The following is a 10482-nucleotide window of genomic DNA, read 5'->3' as shown; positions in this document are numbered from 1 at the left end:
GCTTGGTGCGAACCATCCGTGGTTCCATCACCTTCTTCTTCTTCGTTTGTGCGCCTGCAACTCCTACTGTGATTTGAATTCTATGCCTAGAGAGGACTGGGGTGTGTAGAAATGGATTAACATCAACATTTTGACATAATAAGAATACAAGAATGTCAGGAGTGAAAATGACAAAGCTACGACATAATGACAAATAAGAGATTAAGCAAAAAGCTCAGATATGATTCCATTAGATTGAGGCCTTTGTATAGGCTTAAGTACATCTCCATTAGCTACTAATTGTGATTTATAAACTTGATTAAGCTATCCCCCAGTCTTGCCTAGATTTGAGGCCATCTCTCTCAAAGTGAGCACCCAATTAGGGCCTCTTCTAACCTAATTCTAGGCACCTTCTTTTGGGCACCCCTTGGGCTAGACATTTCACATTCTCCTTGACTTTTATATATGTTTTGGACCTTTGAACCTTACTCATATGACTTGTACATTTGTTACTTCATTTGAGGGTCACTCCCACTTGCTCCTAACATTCACCCAACATCCCCTCAAGTGATGAACTCCTATCACCATACATTCACCCAACATGCCCTCAAGTGATGAACTCCTACCACCATACATTCACTAGATCTACACTCCCTCTCAAGTGATGAACTCCTACCACCATACATACACTACATCTACACACTTATCATTTTCTAGAGTGGACTATCACACGTACCTCTTGGGCTATAATGTTTGCTTAGGGCTTGAAGTTCTACACAAAGGTAGGTATACAATACAATGAGTGGGTTTAAACACAAGGTAGGAGAGGTGCCCTCTACTATCATTTAGAAGGGATTATGATGAGATTCACCTCCATCTTGGGAAGCCCCTTTCATTGGCTCTTCTCTTTCTTTTATTATCATGTTTGCTTGAGTGTTGGTTTGAGTCTTCTTTTTGTGCCAACAATCTTTCTACATGTGGCCTAGTTGCCACAAAAGATGCACTTTACTTTGGCTTTTGATCCTTTGCTGAAGAATGCCTTCTCCTCATGTGATGAAGCTCCACCCGCTTTGGCTTTGAGTCTTTTCTCCTCTTCAATGCCGGTGATGGTAGGGTTGGGTAAATTTTTCAAGGTAGCCACCAATGGACTTAATGCTTCCACGGTCAAGCTCTTGAGAATGATTGTTGTGGCATCCTCCTTGTTAGTAGACGCCCTCTATAGCTAATTGGGGATGCTTGAGAACCCATTTTGTCATGCTGACTTATTAGTATCGTGAGTGATTTTACCAATAAAAATACTAATGTGTTAGTTTTATTGACATATGCATAGCAGGGCCATGCTAGTGATTGTGTACTCTAGGTGATATTTTCTGTGTTAATACTATGCTAGTGTATTTTGATGTATTGTGTTTATGCCTTATCACATGACATGATTTGATTGTTATTATGGATTTAGGTGATACATGCAAGGATACAAACTAAGGTGTCACATGTGTGCGAGGTTACCGAGACTAAGGTGTCACACAGATTATGAGTAATGCGAGGGTCACTGAATCGAGGTGTCACACTATACAAGGATCACCAATTGAGGTGTCGTATGGATTTTGTTGGTGTGAGTATTTTTTTGCATGTGAACATTACTATTTTTGGTTCTTGGCCTTGATCCAAATGATTGTACATATTATTTATATGCATTTGTGCGCGGCATTGCTATTTTATTAGTGCATGCAATAGTGGATGTTGGTGTGTGGATGGTGATGTTTATCTTTTATTCTTGCAATTTGTTTATGCTATTCTTGTCTTGTTAATTTGTAGAAAGTCTAAGCTTCTATTTAACTAATATATGTGAACAATTTGATTTATTCTCCTAAGTGTACACTAGATTCTGACAGTGGTATTAGTACATGTATTTGGAGATGTATTTGGAGAAAGGAGAAAGTGATTCAAAAATCCAAAATAATTAGCTTAACTGAGGACAATGACTTTGATCTAGAAAGATGGGGATGTGAGGTGGTCATTAGGCACTTGGGAGTTCCCTTTGGAGTGGAAAACCAAGAAGCAAATATCTGACTAGGCCCTAGAAAGATTTTTCCAAAAACTAAAAAAATGGGAAGGGGTAAGGGTTCCATTTCATGATAAGTGACTATTTGTAATACTATGCTGAATGCTTATATCATGTTTCTCTATCCTGTTATCAACTTTAGCAAATTGTAAGGGACTTTTTATGGAGGAATAAGAGCAATAATAGAAGAGTGGTAGCTTAGTTAGCATGGGACAAGGCAAGCATGCCTAAATTGGAAGAAAGCCTGGGTATACTACACTTGCCTATACATGCTCTAGCCAGAATTTCTCTCCTTTTTCCCAAATGCCTACTCCAAGGAGAAGTATGGTCTAGAATGCTCAAAGAGGTGATGGAAGACTCACTTGTCCTTCAAAAATGTAGATGGCTTGGCCTGAATTGGAGAAATAAGCTTCTCTCTTCTGCCCCCCCTCAAGAGCTTAAACTCTCCCTTTTGCAACTTCTTATTGGGAAATGGAAGAAAGTGTTGGAACTGATTTACTGGGATGGCTACCTCAGAGCTTTAGGCAACTCCTTCTTCAGCTTGGGGATTTGGTGGTCCCATAACTTCAACCCCCCTTTGGCTCTTCTAGATATTGCTCTTGTTGCAAAAAGACTAAACAGCAGAGGATTGAGGAGACTAGCAGACTGTTGGGGCTAGTCTTTGGGGCAGGCTAGAAAGAACTGGATCATCTTGCATTAGAGTTTGATCTTCTCCCCAGAGAAAGGCAGCTGGTTGGACAAATGATGGTTGAAATTGAGAAAGTATGGGTGTCCATTGCTTTTGATGACTCCTGCTGGATTAAGGCTTAGATGTGGTTCAATGAGGTGAAGTTAGATAAAGGGATAGCTAAGGTCCTTTACATGGAATTGAGAAAAAGTGAACTGAACACTGAATATTGTAATAAAGTATGGAAAGTAATGGAATTTGACTTTATTGTCATGGTAATGAAAGGTTCACAACATGTGCCAACATGTATTGGGCAAATCACATGTCAAGAATATCTAATGGAGAACGTGCCACTTGTGTTGATGATGAACTACTTACTAGATGTTGCACTGTTCAAGCTAGACCTGGCATTGAAATGGAGTGAAGAGATCTCCAAATATCTTGCCTTCGAATTCCCATAAGACAAGCTATCAAAAATAAGGATAAGATACGATGGCTTATTAAGTTGGCAGCACCTTACCAATTGATATAGCAGGTCAACTGTATAAACTAGGAAAACAATTATGTGCTTAGATGGTGTGTTAGGGGGGGATGAGTTCCTGGCCATTTAGAAGAGGCTCATAGTGGGATTGCTAGTGGACATTTTGTGACGAGTGACGTAACTACTTGAAGGATCTTGTAAGCTAGGTTATGATGGCCATCTATGTTTGGTGACATCACCATGGAATTCGTCAAACATTATGATGAATACCAACACTTTAACATTCCTCATGAATAAGATAGGATGCCTTTGGGGTCCCGATCATTGTGCAAGCAACAACATTTTGAAAAATGGGGAATAGACTTTGCTAGACCCATTATCCCAGTTGTACATCAAATGTAAACCTCATATATAATTGTTGTTGCCATAGACTATTTCACTAAGTGGACGAAAGCAAAAGCCACATGATGAAACATAGACCCTCATACAACTGCCAAATTCTTATGTGAGCATGTCATATGAAGATTTAGGTGTCCCCCCTAGATCTAGTTAGCAATAAGGTCCCCATTTCATCAATGAGGTCATTGAACATCTATTGATTGGGTTTTTTATCATTTACCAAAAATCATCATTGTACTATCCCCAAGCTAATGGACAAACATAAATTACTAATAAAGTTCTTTGAAATATCTTGATCAAAACTATATAAGCTAGTCATTAATGATTGGGAGCACAAGTTAACGACATCAATGTGGGCCTATAGGACATCCAATAAGGTAGCCATAGGACAAACTCCTTTTTGGCTCGCCTACGAGGTTTAGGTAGTGATGCCTATAGAATATCTAGTGTGCCAAGCTTGAGGATAGCATGAAAGAACATCTTAGGGATCATTATCTATAGCCGAGAGGTTGATTGAGTTGGAAAAGATTGATGAAACTAGAGTGGTTTCTCTCCATGGGATGATAGTAGAAAAGATAGTGGTTCAACCAAAACCTAAAAACAAAAGAGCTGCACAAGAAGAAGGAGACTTGGTACTTATGTATGGAGTCGGGTCTTCCAAAAGAAAGAAATTGAAATATCAAGGGCTAGGGCCATTTAGGGTTACATAGCTCACCTTACAAGGTGCGGCTCATTATATTGAAACCATTGATGGAGTAGAGATGTAAAGCTACATAAATGGTAGAAAGCTAAAAAGGTATTATGGACTCTTAACCCAAGATATGTTAGAACAATCATACAAAAAGAAACAAGAGAGACTCAGGAAAGAGGCACAAGAGGAGGCTAAGGTAGGGGCAAAGCAAAACAAAATGGGCTAGCATAAGAGTAGATATTGATACCCTAAACCTGATCGAAGAAGATGACCTTGAGATAGAGCCTAATCGTCTCAAAGATGGACTCTGTATTGACGGAACAACCATAAATCTTCTTGATATGATTGACTTGAGAGCAAGTCACAACTTACTCTCGTATATGAAACATGGGTGAAACTAAATAAACCAAAGAAAGAATAAATTGTAGCCAAAGTTACAAGTGTGTATGTAGGAACAGTAAAGGCCTTGGGAATTTTAAAAGTTAATATTTTCACCAGTATTAACCCTTGGTTGTATAAGGTTTTTATAATGCCTATAGGTGCCTTGGGAGAAGAGATCCTATGCTCGATGGAGTTAGGTTTTAGCAAATAGGCTGTAAGGTATAGAATAGAAGCAAATGATGACACACTTGTCATCTGGATGATTCAGATATGCATTGCCATTATGGAGCTCCCTAGACTCAAGCAGTAATCTAAAGACTGAATAGCTAAACCACCAAGGACGTTATTACTCTAGAAATGCCTCGTGACCCAAAGAAAGGAAGCTGGTGTGTCAAATGAAGGCAAGACTCCCACAACATAGCAAACCTTCAAAAGCCAGAAGCCCCATGTTCATAAACATTGGGTTCCCAAATGATTGCTAAAGGCACAGAGATACTATGAAAGGGACAAGAAGATTTGGGTAGCCTAAGCAACGGAGAAATGAAGTCAAGTCATCTATGTAAGAACCTCACCATCGACCACTAACAACCCAAACTACTACACCAAGGCTAACCAACAAAACTTGGATAAAACAAGGAAAGCAAGAATCATAGGTCCCTATTAAGAAATTAGTTCCTCAAAGTTGAATAACAAAAGTGTGGGTGCCCAAAAAGCAATCAAGTCGAAAACCAGACCTCACAAATCCTGGTTGGGAAGGCTAAGGTTAAGTGGGAATGGAGTTGCAAAATGGTGTCTACTAAAGATGTGACTGAGAAGCTACAAGAACCTGAATAAAAGTCATAAGAACCTTCCTAACCTAACGTCACATCAAGTGCCAAACATACTAGGGTGAAACAAGAGAATTGCAAAATCCCCTACCCCAAGGGAAAAGATGGCATAGTAGACACACAAGAACACATATCCAAATAGGACACGTTCACACAAGAACTTGATACCTACATTTTCTATGGATAGGTTGATTCCATGGATGGAGCGAGAGTTGTGTTCCAAGGATAAATTACAAGTAATATATCAGCATACCCCTTCTACGTCAAGAGCTTCATCCATATATACTTGGGTTTAATGAATTGAGGATCAGGCCAGTAAGGATGTCATGAAGAACCTACAATAACTCTAGAGGACTAACTTGCTAACTGAGTTCTAACACCACTAATAATCCTTCGAAACACATACTTGGGTCGGTCAAATTCATCACCATGATTCTGTAGAATCATGCCCGTGATTCTTAACCCTCAGAATCATGTCACACCACATTTTCCCAAATCCATTTTGATAGCCATAAATGATCTTTACAATGCATCATAAGCCCCTTTCTGGGACCTCACAAGCCCATAAATATCAATTTCTATTGTCATGATTCTATATGAATCATAGTTGTGCTTTATACCCTGCAGAATCATGCAAAGAAAAATGAATAAAAACTGTAAAATCTTGAGATCCCAGGTTGTGTTGTGATTTCCCTTGATTTTTGTTGGTTTGATGCCCCCCTAATGTGGTTATCATCATGATTCATCGACATGATCATGGCCACAATTGATGTGATTATGACAACGATAGATCTGATCATAGTACCACACATACCAAGGCCAATAAGTTGTTACCACATGTCATTTTGTCTTATAGTAGAGGAATATGAAATAAGGCCCAGAGAGTACAATCACGTACCTAAGTGCACTTAATCAGAAGCGGCATGGTATGTTAATGAGTGCAAGCAGAACAACCAAGGAGCTAGAGCACAAGCAAAAGCGGCATGGTATGTTAATGAGTGCCACAAGCAGAACAACCAAGGAGCTACAGCACAAGTCACACACAGTCAATGGCGCAACAAAATGAGGAGCTGCAAAAGAAGATAACCATGGCGGAAAGGTCGTTGGTAGACCAAAAGGAGCTAAGTGAAGGAAAAATCAAAGCCCTCATCAGTGTAATAGACAATTACTCCAAGCACAGATAGGAAGGCTACAAGCGGAGTTGGAAGAGACCAGGAAGCTTTGCACTAACACGATTTAGGGTCTGAACGACGAAGTGCTAGACAACACAACAGTGTTGGCCGTAGCACAGTTAGAGGCACAATCCCTAAAGAACTCGAAAGAAGAAGAAGTTATGTGTCTTTTGTTAGATGCCAAAGCAGCAGTGATTAGCACAGTGAAGGCCAGACTAAGCAAGGTATGGGATCAAGCACTACAAGATCTAGTGGAGATCAAGGAGAAAATGTCATGAAAACCCCAACAGGTCATCCATGACTTGGAGGACGACAAGGATAATGATGGGGAGCAATAGCAACCACACCAACAACACCAACAGCATCAATAGCAGCAATAGCAATAGCCAGTAGGCCATGAGTATTCCAGCACCAGTACCTTTGGAAAAAGGGAAAAAAAAAGATAAAGATCCGAGTCTAATGCAGGTAATGAAGGCCACCACCTGGAAGGCAGAACATTGGGAGAAGGAAGCAAAGAAGTTGGTGGAAAAGAACAAGTTATTGCAACAACAGTTGCAGGAGGCCATGCCCACCAAGGAATATGCAGACATATTAAGAGATGCACTTCATGAAAAGGACAAGGAAAAATACCAAGCAGAGGAGTACAAGTAAAAGTTTGAAAGAAGTACAAAATTTGAAATGTGGAGACCTAATTGATAAAGTTGCAACAGCTGACAGAGTCAACGGAGGACGTCTCGGATAGCATGGTTGGCCGAGGTCTTGACCGATTTAAATGGTGAGCTTCCGGTACGGTGGATGAGGGACCAAGGAAGCGGCCTATGAGTGAAGCGCTAGGTGACCTACGAAGGATCCTAGAGGGTGCTGACCATACGGTGCTCGGGCTCTGGGTCATCAAAGATACCCACACGTGCGTCGTGGAAGATATTGAATCAAGGAGTAAGAAGTGTTTTTTGAAACCGGGCATGGATCTGGTTGATTGACCTTGCTGGTCCTCAAAACGGATGAGTCCGTGACTCTTTTATATGGATCTGTTGGTTGATCTTGCTGATCTTCCACGGAGATTCCATTTGTTATGTGAATATATTACCGGTTACTATGAGCTAGGAACTATCGAAAAGGCCCCTGTGTGAATAGGTGGTGAGCGTTCTGGTTGCCAATGATGCCATAAGTACACCGATGAAGGAATGATTGGAAACAAGGATTCAACCAGAGATTTTGAGGATTGTGATAAGTGACACAATGGTTTCATTAAAGGATTTGTTTTAAAGATAGCTGATGCTGAGAAAAAGGCAATTTCATATTGGTGGGTGTGTAAGTGGTGTGACTAGTTTTATGTTTGCATGAACATCTGGCTAGAGGGCCTGGGAACTCTTTTCCCTGGTACCCGGGACAAAACCTAACCAAATTCCTAATTGGATCCCATCACTACAGTGGTTGGGTGGTTGGCTAACCCATGGGACTGGATGGGGTTAGGCTGGACTGATGGATCCGTAAATTGAGACTCAATTTTTGTTTAGTTCGATAGATGAATTAAATTCCGGACAAAAATTGTTCTATGGAAAAGAATCAATGGCTGTGCCTCTCAATGAGGAAAAAAGCATTGGTCTCTATGATCCAAGTACAATCTTTTTCCCTGATCTGACTATGGGACTTACAGGTTCAGTCAGATGAGCTCAGTTAGTTAAGGCTTTCGACTATGTTAGGGAAAAGTTATCCTGGTGGAATCGCCTATGCTTTCCGGGCAAAGGAAGTCTTTTCGGGTTTGGTTTTGGAAAAACCGATGGATTAGTCTCTTGTTCGGATATCCATGGGCGATGCCCCGAGTGTGGGACCTTGCCCCGCGTAAGAAGTGCTACTTCCGCTACTAGCACCCTTGAATTGTTGCACGGTGGGGACATGGATCTTACACCTATGAAGAGCCTTGCGAACATCAAGGTCAAGCTCGTCATCTTCAGAGAGAGGGTCTGGCTGATGGCGGCCACGGTTTCCTCGTCTCATGATTCTGCCAAAAATTTATATATTATTGAATTTTTATTTTGATATCATCCACGAGATCCTAAGACTTATGAGGTTCAAAAAATAATTTCTTAAACAAGACAATGATCTTATTGGAGATCTATGACATATGTCCGATAACAGGTTTTTCTTTATCAGATCGTCCACCATAAACAATCACTTATACAACAGGGAATTTTTCTCTGGAAAACATTTCTTTATTTATATAATAGTTGCAATATGTACATAGAGCAGCTCGGCTCCAAAATTCAGAATCTCTTCGTCGAGAGTCCCATAAGACGACGGTACTAGGCCATAGCCATGCCCTGATACAAACGTTCACTTACTGACAAGGGAGCTATTATTTTCTCCTTAGGAATAAAACAACTAAGGAGTCTGTATACTTGGCATGAAAGTCTGAAATTCCAAGGTGTCGAATGATATAGAATGATGCCACGCACCATTTTTCAGCTTTAACAGAATCAATGAGAGGTTCTACCACAGCATTGCACGACGGTCGCAAGAGGTGTGGACATAATGCCCTGCAAACCACTTATGCTGTTGTCTCTCTGCTGGGTTAGGAAAATAAAATGGCATGCGAGTCTTGCTCGGCTTGTTCGAGTTGAGGCGGAAGAAATAAGATACTCGAAGGTGAACGCAGTCATATCTTGAGACTGGGTGAGGTCGGGAATACCAGATAAATAGGAAACTTTCATCTATAAAAATAATTTCTTTGATTAAAAATTCTTCATTAAAGAAGCTTACGGAATGAAAATACATTATGAAAAATGCTTTTTCTAAGTTTTTAGCTTACAGATTTCTAAACTAAACATGAATTTCCTAGGAGGAATAAAATAATCATTTATCTCCATCTCCGACTTCGATAATTTATTTGAATTTTCTCATTCCCATCTTAGTGTATATGAAACGGTAGAATTTTCTCTTACATATTATCTACTTATTTATTTTTTCAATTTTTAGAGAAATCAACAGAGGATTAAAGAGAACCCTTAAAAAACTCTATATGCATCTAATTATGCATAAAATCCAATTCTGATGAAAGTCACACTTTTATCATCATAAAAATCATTTATGATGAAAATCACTCTTTTAACATGAAAGAATTTCTTTTATGCATATGTTTATGCATACAAATCATTTATGATGATGAAAATCACTCTTTCAATATAAAAGAATTTCTTTTATGCATCCATTTATGCATAAAAATCATTTATGATGAAAATCACACTTGATATAAAAAAAATCTTTTATGCATATATTTATGCATACAAATCATTTATGATGAAAATCACTCTTTTAATATAAAAGAATTTCTTTTATGCATCCATTTATGTATAAAAATCATTTATGATGAAAATCACACTTTTAATATAAAAAAATCTTTTATGCATACAAATCATTTATGATGAAAATCACTTTTAATATAAAAGAATTTCTTTTATGCATCCATTTACGAATAAAAATCATTTATGATGAAAATCACACTTTTAATATAAAAAAAGTTCAAATAGAGCAGTAGGTAGTGCACTCGTGCAAGAGAAACAAAAAGGGTACATGCAGCCTATATATTATGCCAACATACCTAGTACTCTTGCCTAGCAACTTGCTAAGCAAGAGATTTGATAATGCACCTTACTATTATGCTTGCCTGCTGCTCTTACCTAGCAGCTACCTAACAACTACCACCTCAAGATGTGATAGTTCATCTTACTGTTGTGCCTATGTGTTGCTCTTGTCTATAGAGATTTGCTTCTAAATCAAAGAGAAAGCGATAAAGTTACCCTTACCTATGCATCGCTTTCTTTGC

This window comes from Cibotium barometz, chromosome 12, assembly GCF_041138505.1.
Source record: "Cibotium barometz isolate CiBa-2024 chromosome 12, ASM4113850v1, whole genome shotgun sequence".
In the NCBI taxonomy this organism is placed as follows: Eukaryota; Viridiplantae; Streptophyta; class Polypodiopsida; order Cyatheales; family Cibotiaceae; genus Cibotium; species Cibotium barometz.
This window is presented reverse-complemented; position numbering follows the sequence as displayed.